Source organism: Chinchilla lanigera, unplaced genomic scaffold, assembly GCF_000276665.1.
Source record: "Chinchilla lanigera isolate Chin_1 unplaced genomic scaffold, ChiLan1.0 scaffold00013, whole genome shotgun sequence".
NCBI lineage: Eukaryota > Metazoa > Chordata > Mammalia > Rodentia > Chinchillidae > Chinchilla > Chinchilla lanigera.
The window spans coordinates 32,939,915-32,949,210 of NW_004955414.1; positions in this window are offsets into that span (position 1 = coordinate 32,939,915).

Genomic DNA, 9,296 nt, shown 5'->3' on the forward strand with positions numbered 1-9,296 from the left:
GAATGTTAGACACTTTAGGGGGCCTGCATCCTAACTCTAACAAGTTCATGTATTGGAGGAAAAAATGAAAGATACACAAAAGAAAGAAAAAGAACTTTTAGAGAGGAAATGAGTTTTAAGGGAATAATGTATATGGCTAATATATATATGGCTAATAAAGAAAACTCCCTGGCTGTAGCACTGGGAAAGCAGCATAAGATAAATATAGCAGGCAAAAAGGATCTGGATTAAATGCTTTGAATGCCATGCTGAAGAGTTTACACTTAATGTAGGAGGTTATCTGGAGCCATAAAGGTTCTCAAAGAGGAGGGACAACATATTAAATCAATAATTTAAGAAAACTATTCTGGCAACAAAATACATAAGCACTGTAGTGAAAAGTCTGAAAGATATTGTGAGTCTACCTTAATAACAACAGTTAACGCTTACCAGCCTTGATTACGGCCAACTACTACTCTATTTGCCATGTACCATTCCATGTAACTTATGAGGTAGGTGTGTTATCATTTTTCAGACTAGAAAACTAAAGCACAGGAAAGTTAAACAATTAGCCTGAGATCTCCATCTGGGAAACACAGATCCAGAGCCTGAACATTTAGCCAAGGAACCTTAGTACACCTCAGTAATCGAGATGCAAGAAGATGAGGCTGAGATGGCCAACAGCGGGAGTGGGAGGCAGAGGAAGCGTCTGCTAGAAAATGAAGGCAGAAAGCAGTTGAACCTGACCACTAGGTTTCAAATGGCCTCCTCTCCCTGCCAGTGTCAGGCACACTGGTCCCACGGAAAACTAAAGAAAGAGTATGAGAGCACAGAGATCCAACAGGACAGTGCTTCCAAACTTATGGGAGCCCAAGAAGCATTCAGGGAATGAGCTGTTCAGCAAGCGCGAGGGTGATTTTTATGATCAGGTGAGTGTGACCACCACTGAGGTAGGACACACGGAATCTGGGACTGGAGAGTACAGTGTGCAAGTAGTGAAGGCCTGAAGGAAGTCGGAGATGTGGCACCAGTAACCAGAAGGGAAGTTGGGCTTTGATCCTACAGGCAGAGAGCTGCAGCTGAAGAGGGTAAAGAGTAGAGGAGCACAGGAAGGAAATAAATACAGAAAAAAACAAGGAATCAGAGCCTCTACCTGTTTTGAAAGAGTCCACATTCAGGATAAAGAAAGAAAATCGCTGAGGAAAGTGACAGCAAGGGGACTGCAGAGTTTATGAAGTGTAAAAGCTCCAGGGTAGAGCTCCAGTAAAGTGCGGCAGTCAAATGTTGGGAAAGGACTACAAGAGAATAGCAGCAGAAGAGAAACACATACACTTCCCTTATAAGTGAGAACGGGAGTAACTGCACTTCCAATCACACTGCAGGTCCCTCAGTCTTGGTTGCTCACTGGAAACACCCAGGGAGCTTCAAAAACTGTCCACGGGGCTGGAGATTTAGCTCAGGGGCACAGCGCCTGCCTGGCAAGCTCAAGATCGTGAGTTCAATTCCCAGTACCGGGGAAAAAAAAAAAACTGTCCAGACTGTCACGCATGGAACTATGGCTCCACTCAGGACTTCAAAAGTTCACTAGGACGAAACTTCTAAGCGTACAGCCGAAATTAGCACTAGCATATGATCCCCCTGGGGATCGTAAATCCCAGACCCTACTCCTAGCCATCTGGATGAGAAACTCTGGAAGTGGGCTCAGCTGTCAGTGATGTGGGACCTGCTGAAGCAGAAGAGCCCAACGTCCCAGGTCACTTCAAAGGGGAGCCAAGGCTGAGCATCACTGCTGCAGGTGTGACCGGGAGACATATTGAATAACATGGCTACTTCCTACCATAACGTCCAATCTGTAAAAATATAATACAGGGTTCTATACTTTATAGTCTCAGAGAAAGAGAAGCAATATAGTATGTGTTATACTGGAGTCAGGCCTAGGCTGACATCACACTTCTACTTTTACTCAGTTCTTTTATCTATGAAGTATTCCTTTTAAGAGTAGTAAAACCCAATACTCAGTGAATAGCAGTTGTTCATAATTACAATTACTCAACGGATGTTTATTCATTATCCATCATATGCAAGCACACAGCACCGTGAGGATAAAACACAGGAAAACCCACAGAACATAAATCAAGATCTCATCTAGTCTTCATTGTTCTTGGAAGTTTACTATCAGCAATAGCCACTAAGATCTTATCTAGGAGGGTGTGAGAAAAAAACACCACCCTGAGTAGGAGATGTGAATACTGAGAGAAGAAAGAAGACACACAGGGAAATGGCAGTCACTCTAAGTGGATACGATGGGATGTACACAGGTCCAGCTAAACTGGGAGTACCACATTGGGGTAGATTTTATGCTGGAAAAAGGACTTAGGTTCTGACTGTGCAAGTCTGAAGCAACAGACTAAGTTTAGAATGGGAACAGAGGAACAGAGAATTTAGTGAGCAAACAAGAAAAATAAACTGAGAAGTAAGATGTCAAGGGTCTACTCCCTGCTTCATCACACAGGAGCAACACAATATAGTTATGACTATCTGGTTTCCACAGCTGTTAAATGAAAGTATGGATCTTCCTGACTGAGCTCTTATAACACAAGCAGTGCCACTAGCTAGTAGTGTTCAATAAACATCTTCTGACTAATGTATTGATTGATAGCCAGTAAGAAAATCACACTGACAAAAAGGAAATGTACGTACTTACTCTTAATCGAGGACACTTGGATTTGGCCAGTACTCCCATAAATATGCCAGGAGCATTAAGTTCCTGCAGAAATAAAGCCACATCCTATAAACAAAAATGGTATTTACCTAATTTATTTTTCTACCCACCAAGAATTCTCCATAACTTATTCAAATACATTTGCTGATTGCTAGGTCTTATACCAGAAGCTGGGTGTAAGAGGGGAAAGAGTGAAACTTGTAACAAGAATCATTGCTGGTTCCCATCCAAAAATCAGAACTTGTGGTTTTAAAATCCTTGACAGAAAAAAATTTCTGATCAAAATGTAACTCCAACAGCCTCAAGTCTTCCTAGAGTTTACTCAGTCTACAGAAGCAAATAGGGGCATACCACACAGGTGAGTGATCCTTAAAGGGACACATAACCCAAATTGGGCCAAATCTGTTCCAGGAATGTGGGCCACAAAGATTATATCAGTTAGCTGGGGGAATGGCACTCTGCACTGTTGAACAGTAATAGGCCACATAATGAAGCTTTGAGCAATGACAGACTGCACGTACGACAGTGGGCCCATACAATTACATTGCCTAGTAACATCATGCTGGCTCAGTATGAGTGAGCACACTCCATGACATTCATAGGACAAAAATACAGATACCTTCAGAGACAAAGTCTCAGCATGTACTAAACTGTACCATGTCCTGGTATTTCACTCTCTGGACCATATACTAGAGTTACAGACGCTAACTAAAGTCTTGCCTCAGAGAGTCAAACACCGAAACTTTAAGAAAAAAAAAAATCTACTCATTACTTTTCCATGCAAGAGTTTTTTCAGAATTCTATTTCCAGCCTCATACCTCATCCATTGACATATGCCATACTTTGTGAATTTCATTCTCCATTTCTTCATCAAGCTCCATCTGCTGCGCCTCACCATCTGGGTTGGATTTGGTGTTTTTGTTGTACCTTGACCAAAGCACTGCCATTCTGTTCTGTGTACGCCATTTCCCATTACTCTCAAGTCACCTATTGTACCTATAAAAATCCCCTGCTGCGGTTCCCAGGCAATGCAAAACCGCAAGAGCCAACTCATTAACTCAATGCTCTTGCAAAAACATCCTGCTAAAACAAGACCACCAGATGTACGAAACATCCTGCAAAAACAAGACCACCAGATGTACATAACATCCTGCAAAAACAAGACCACCAGATGTATATAACATCCTGCACAAACAGGATCTGGGTATTGTTTGTTCCATGCTCCCCCTCCCCACCCTTTGCGGTTTTTTCCTTTATAAACCCCTTGCTCTTCTCCTCGGTGCGCAGCAGTACAAAGTCCATCTGTACTCTGTGCCGCTGGATACCAGCTAAAATAAAGCGCTTCTTTTTCTTAAAGAGACATCTCGTTAATTTTTGCGCAATTTTGGGTCCGGGGTCCCTCTCCTGGTTACAACAATTTTCAGGTGTAACAACCTTGAGGAAGAGAAAAAAAAGAGATGAAAAAAACCCACCCACAGTACTTTCCCAAGTATTACCCCGTAACCATTTAGAAGTCACCAAGAGACTATCTTCAAAGTATCTTTCCTTGCAAAAAATTATTTTCAAAAATCAGTGCCTTGCTGGGGATATAGCTCAGGGGCAAAGCACCTTCCTGGCAAGCGCAAGGTGTTGAGTTTGATTCCTGGTAGAAAAAAAAAATCAGCGCCTTGGGTAGATCTATTCATTCATCATCCATGGAGTAAGTGCATTACTATGTACTGAAGTAGAAATTCGAGGATGAATGAACTACAACCCCTTCCTTTCAAGCAGTTTACAATTAGTGGGGAAAGATATGTGAACCAGTAGACACAACAGAAAATGCTAAGTGGCTCAACTGAATCATGAACAAAAAGTTGTAAGAAAAATCATGGATCAATGACCTATTCTTGGAAGAAGTTGGGGGTGGATCCCCTTTTCTTAGCAGGTGGTTATTTTACAGCTAAATCTTGGAAAGAGAATAGAAGTTTATCATGTGAAAAGGAGAACACCATTCAGAAGTAAGCACAAGAGTTCACGGTAGAACTGCCTAGCACGTCTGGGAATGTTGGACAGTTTTTTGGTGGTGGAACAGACTATCGTGAGCAGATGAGACTGCAAAGATGGCTGAGAGTCCTGCACATCAAGCTAAGAAAAATACTTCTCCTCCAGGCCAGAGGAAGGAACAGAAGTATCCACAGCTTTTAAAAATGTTATCCTGCCAACTGTATAGATAATCGACAGGACAAGCCCAGCATAGCGGCACACGCCTGTAGTCCCAGATCTCGGCAGGCACAGGCAGGCGGATCCCCATCAGGTCGACGTAAGCCTGGGGTACATAGTGCATTCAAGGCCAGCCTGCACTGCCTAGTGAGACCCTCTCAAGTAAACAAAAAAGAAAAGAAAAAAATGGACAGGACAGAAACTGGAGGCAGGGAAAACAGTGAAGGCAGTGTGGAGAGGGGGAAAAAAAATTACTGAGAGCTTCCTACAAACAAACACCATGCTAAGCACTCTAGGATCATTATCATCTGCAGTGGATTGATAACTGCTGGTTAACTTATAACCCCCAGCTGAACTGAGTAAGTGTGGTGCTGGGTGTGGGAGGCCCACCAGGGGACTGCTGCCAGCAGCATAAGAGGCAGAACTGGAGGAGAAGTTAGGCTGCTGGGAGCGGAGAAAGGTTGTTGGGAGCTGGTGGAAGCTGTAGGGAGCTGTTGGTTGTTTTGGAGGAGCTCGTCGTGCTGGCTTTCCTGATGAACTTGGCTGTTTTCATCCTCCAAGGAGCTCGGGGCCTTGTTGGCACTGAGAATAGCTTTGGTTCACTTTGGGGAAGCTCTGGTCCTCACTCTGAGCATTGCTTCCTGGATCCGGAGGGGAAAAAGTGCACAACTCAGTCTCCTGAAAAAACTTGCTGCATTGGCTTTCCCGATGAGAACTCAGCTGTCTTCACTATTGGAGGAGCTCGGGACCTCACTGTTGCTAAGGATGGCTGTGGCATTCAGAGGAGCTATGCTTCTTACTTTGCGCATCGCTTCCTGGCTCCAGTGTAGATCCTTCAGCCTGCTAGCAAGATCCTTCATCCTGCTAGCAAGATCCTTCATCCTGCTGGCACAGATTTCCTAGATTCCACCACTGACGTTCAGACCTTCACAGTGCAGATCTGGGAAACAGGACTGCAATGAGACATTGTCTGGGCCTCCAGCTGGACTCGTGGGAGGTATTGTTATGGGCTCTAGGTATTCAGCTGGACTCATGTAAGACATTGTGGGATCCAGGCCCTCAGCTGTATTCTCGGTCTATAGTGTGTGGACAGATTTCCTGCACTCTCTTGTATATCATTCTTTGGATGACTATAATAAATAATTTTATAAAATATGTGTCCTATATCATATATTGTTCCCCTTGCAAAATATCCCCCAAACCATAACATCATCTTATTTAACCTTCACAAAAACCACACATAGGATATGTATTATCAATATTATCATTCTGTTCTATAGAAATTGCGAGAGAAACAGAGGCCATATCTGGCTAGGAAACGTAACAAAAGTCACGCACAAAGCAGGTAATGGGGCCAGGTCTTTAATATCAGAGCTGCGTGATTCCAAACTCAGCATTCACTTCATTACAGCAAAAGTCTGTGACGCACATAAAGGAGACCTGGCATGTAAATTTCAGAAATAGCAGTGGGATTGACCAGCAAATCTCAATGTATTTCCGGGGCAGTGTTCTGGGAGAACTGCAAATGTGTGATGGGACAACCGCGAGCGGTGCAGCATCCCTGCCACTCTACGTTGCTTTGAGCAGGTAATCGAGGTCCTAAACAGAGCAAGCTCAAGTTCTCTGGCCACCAGAAGATCGATCACATTGCAAAGAATGGGGGCTTTACCAAATTCAGTGCAGATGAACTTGAAGACAAAGTGGCTGAGAAACCGGTCATCCAGGATAGCTGTAGGGTCAAATACATCCCCAGTAGCTGTTCCCTGGGACAAGTGGCAGGCCCTGCTCTCCTGAGGGCTTCCACGTGGTGCACCTCCTTAATTACACCCACCCAACCCTACTTCCTGTCCCCCTCAAAAAAAAAAAAAAAAAAGTTACCTCTGCTTGCAGTAAAATCAAAGGCATGGAGATGACAGCCTTGCCAGCATTCATAACACAGATGAGAAATTGCCACCAAGCTCTGTAAATAATCATCACACAGAGGGTGTCAGTAGATGACTGTAGAGTTCTTCCTCGTCCTTGTTAAAGTCCGGGAAGTTTATATTTGTGCTCCCATGGAAAAGTTATTGGAGTCCTAGTGAATTACTCCAAGCTACGACCGCTCAGTGTGATACATGGTGAGAATAAAGACACTGAGGCATATTTATAGTTGTGGGGAGCCAAGAGGGTCCTAAGTCCAGCTATGATGATGACTGAGTGGAATAAAGGCCTCGACTAAAGGCCGAACCCAGGTTTTATTAATTTGTGAAGCAAGGAGTGGCTCGAGGATGAGTGACTGTGAGAATGGTAGGAAGTATGTGAGTGCCTGAGCTGGGCTAGGTGGGAGGCCTGAAATCACCTCTGCAATGTGCAGAGAGAAGGATATGCAGAAAGAGTACTCTGCGTAACAATTCAGGGCAGCATCTAATGTTTTGGGGTCTGGGCTTCAGTTCTGATGTGTAGTCTTTTATGCCCTGCAAAGTCATAGCCTCTTTTCAGCTTGCTTGATCCCAGCTGACAGCTCCACACTGGGAGCGAGGCTCTCCCTCCAGCCCACCTCACATGGTTTTTGGGAGCTACAGACCAAAGACACACGGACATGAGCTCTTGCTTCAAAGACTACACATCAGCCCCTCTGCTGGACTGATTTGCATTGCTTAAAGCCAACTGAAGGGATCAGGAAGAGTGCTAGCCAGCTCGGTACATATCAATACATGCAAATAGGGCCGGGATTAACCAGGATGGAGATAATTGCTCTTCTTTCAGAGTCTCATGCAGGTGGTCCTCCATAGGTGAGGACACAGGAGAATAAGATGAATTTAGAACCTTTTGAAGGAGACAAGGAACTGATGCCCAGATCCCTGAAAGGAAGGACTTGCTGCCCAGCTACAGGGAATGTGTGGCTGCAGAGCAGCTCCCTCCTTCCGAGGACAGCCCTCACCTGGTGACTGAGCAGTGGGTTAGGGATTCCGTGGTGTGGTACAAAGGGCTAGTAGGTTCAGCCTAATTTGGGACACTCCCACCAAGGCTCCTGCCAGGTTGCCATGGCCTTGTGAAGCCTGCACAGTGCTTCTTCTCTTTCCACTCCTCTTTCTGTACTTTCCTGCACAAGTGTTTTATTGATCCTTAAATATCTTGAATCCCAAACCCTACAAAGCATCTACATCCAGAGAACACAACTAGGACAGTTGGTACATCTCCTTCCCACTTCAAGGGTTACCACTGATGTACTTAAATCATGCAGGTGGCTGTGGCTTCCTTTTGAGAGTGCATAACTGAGCTCAAAATTACAATTAGTCCACCCAGAGAACATTGAATCCGCAGACATGAATTTATAGTCCAGAAGTATCCTGAAAGTTTTAGCTGTGTAGTCAGTGGCTGAACAATGTCTGCTTGGGTCCACCTGGCTCTGTGAAAATGCAGTCATTCCCTTAGAACTTTGGAGAGCAGAGCTAAGCATGCTCCTCGGTGGTAGGCATGGCAGTAAGATTGGGATGTGCCCTGATTGAAATGCCTCATGTGTAGAAGATCAACACACCAAGAAAAGTTAGATAATTGAGAAAAGAATGAATGCTGAGCATCCACTACATGCTGAGCCCTATTCTAGGTACTAAGGTTGTGACAGTGAAGAAAAGAGAAAAATTCCAGCCTTTGATAGAGTTGTATTTTGATAGGAGATGGCAACTAAGCAAATAAGTAAAATAGGTAATGCAGATGGTAGATTAGTAACTGACAGCCCCTAGTGGATTTTGTCTCCTGAGCCCCATATGCTTGGGTGGGTTCCTCCCTTCTCCCTCCCGCTAGCTTGGCCACATGACTCCTTTGGCCAGTGTCACATTGGCAAACATGGTACAAGCAGATGCTTGGTGAGTGCTTTCTACGGCCCACCCTTTGGAGACCTGACCACGTGAGTCCTGTCTCCTTAATGTTGAAAGACCAAATGGAGATAGAGATCCAACAATCTCAGCTTCCCTGATGGGTCCAGCTCCAGCACCTGCCAACTTTCCAGCAGAATACACCTGCATAAGTGAGCTGGTAATACCAGAAAAAAGCTCCCACCTGGCCCATAGACTCATGAAATGTAGCACCTCTTTTTAGGCACAAACTTTTGTCATGTCTTGTTATGATAGCAATAGATAATTAACACAATATCTAAGGAAGTAATGAATGCTGAGGAGAACAATAAAACAAGGAAAGAGGGAGCACTGTTATCTATCAGTACTCATAATGCACTGCGGTCTTGGTACAAGGACAGGCATGTGGATTAGTGGAATAGATCCCTACACCCATGTTCCCTTGCCTATGGGGAGACTTCATATATGATAGAAGCAGAGGGGGCTGGGGATTTAGCTCAGCGGCACAGCGCCTGCCTGGCAAGCTCAAGGTCGTGAATTTGATTCCTGGTACCGAAAAAAAA